The following is a 1,675-nucleotide window of genomic DNA, read 5'->3' on the forward strand; positions in this document are numbered from 1 at the left end:
TATTTGATTAAATTAGCTAGTTAGGGTAGGATTATAATTTAGGTTGGATTTTGGTATTTTAATCCGATTTTTGTCTTTCACTCTACGCACCCGAGAGGGGCTAGACGCAAGGATTGAGAAATCGGATCCGTGGTTACACATGGCGCTCGAGAGAGGCACAAATCACCGTAAAATCCAGAGTTAACGTTTCCTGTTGTACAAGTAGTTAACCAGATGATTGCTTGATAATTTAGGATATAATTAGTGTTTAGTTCAGATTAATTCATCATATTTGGTTAGGCTAGTTGACTGAAGAATACGCAAAATTCAGTCCTCCCTGTGGATATGACCCTCGCTTCCCGCTAGATTACATGAATGATTCGTACGCTTGCCAGGTATAAAAGCTGATGTAATTAAATTTTACATCAAGTTTTTTGGCGCCGTTACCGGGGAGGCACGTATTAAGTGTATTTCTTTGTTCTCCATGGTCTTAGGTTAGATTTATTTTTATTTTATTTTATTTTATTTTTTTGCTTTCATAATTTTATCTTGGTGATTTTGTATGGAATTATTTTTATTTCTTCGAGTTAGTTCATATTTTCATTAGTGAGTTTGTTAGCTTAATTTGATAGTTTGTTTTGTTTCTTTTTGTGTTTTTATGCACGGGCGCCGCTCCCTAGGTGGACCATTAGCTCCCTTTGTTGAAGAGGTAGAACATATTTGTAGGAAAACACCCGAAGTCAAGTTAGGACCTACCATGGCCAATCAGGGTGAACCATTATAGTTACTTGCAGCAGGTGACCGTAGAGCCCTGAGGGATTATTCTATCCCATCCCACTTCACATCACCTTCTTGCATTATATTGCCACCTACTACTACCGCCAGTTATGAGTTGAAACCGGGTGTGATCCAACTCCTCCCTACATTCTATGGGTTGGAGAAGGAGGACCCTTATTACCACATCAAGGAATTCTTAGATATTTGCGCAACTTTCAAATTCCAGAATTTCTCATATGACTCTATCCGGTTAAGACTTTTTCCATTTTCACTTAAGGATAAGGCCAAGTCTTGGCTTAATTCCTTAGAGGTGGGCAGCATTACTTCATGGGACACATTAGTCACAAAATTTTTATCCAAGTACTTTCCCATTCAGAGAACTATTGCCCTCAGGAGAGAAATCTCCAACTTTATGCAGCAGGAGGGTGAACACTTTTATGAGGCTTGGGAGAAATGGAAGGATTTGATCTGTAGGTGTCCACATCATGGGTTTGAGAAATGACATTTTGTGCAATACTTTTATCAAGGTCTTACACCCCAGGTTAGATCCATGGTAGATGCAACGAGTGGTGGGAGTTTGATGGGTAAGAGTGCTAGTGAGGCGTGGGACTTCTTTGAAATGTTGAGTGATCAATCTCAGCAATGGGGTTCATCATTTAATGTTGATAGGAGATCCCACGAAGCCGAAAGAGGGGGTCTCTATGAAGTTAATGAAACACCCATGCTCATGGCCAAGATTGAGGGGTTGACTAGAAAAATTGATGCCCTTTTGGTGTCCATGAGTTCACCTGCTCCTAACCCCATCTACTGTCTGTGCCATATGCTCTGGTTCATCTCATCCCATACAAATGTGTCCATCTAGTTCATCCTACCCGCAGCTCATTGAGGACTTGAATGCAGTCCAGAATTTTCATAGACC

The 1,675-nt window shown here is 40.4% G+C and overlaps 1 non-coding gene across 1 annotated transcript; it reads right to left on the reverse strand.

The window, feature by feature from the left end:
- Positions 1-1,141: 1,141 nt before the first annotated feature.
- LOC137939588 (small nucleolar RNA R71) lies at positions 1,142-1,248 on the reverse strand. Its single transcript, XR_011109970.1, has one exon. It is a non-coding gene; the product is annotated as a small nucleolar RNA R71 (small nucleolar RNA).
- Positions 1,249-1,675: the final 427 nt, after the last annotated feature.

The sequence above is a fragment of the Aristolochia californica genome, unplaced genomic scaffold (genome assembly GCF_029961685.1).
Source record: "Aristolochia californica isolate CCGP_79_NKW_82.1479 unplaced genomic scaffold, dmAriCali1.0.hap1 SCAF_8, whole genome shotgun sequence".
Taxonomy (NCBI): domain Eukaryota; kingdom Viridiplantae; phylum Streptophyta; class Magnoliopsida; order Piperales; family Aristolochiaceae; genus Aristolochia; species Aristolochia californica.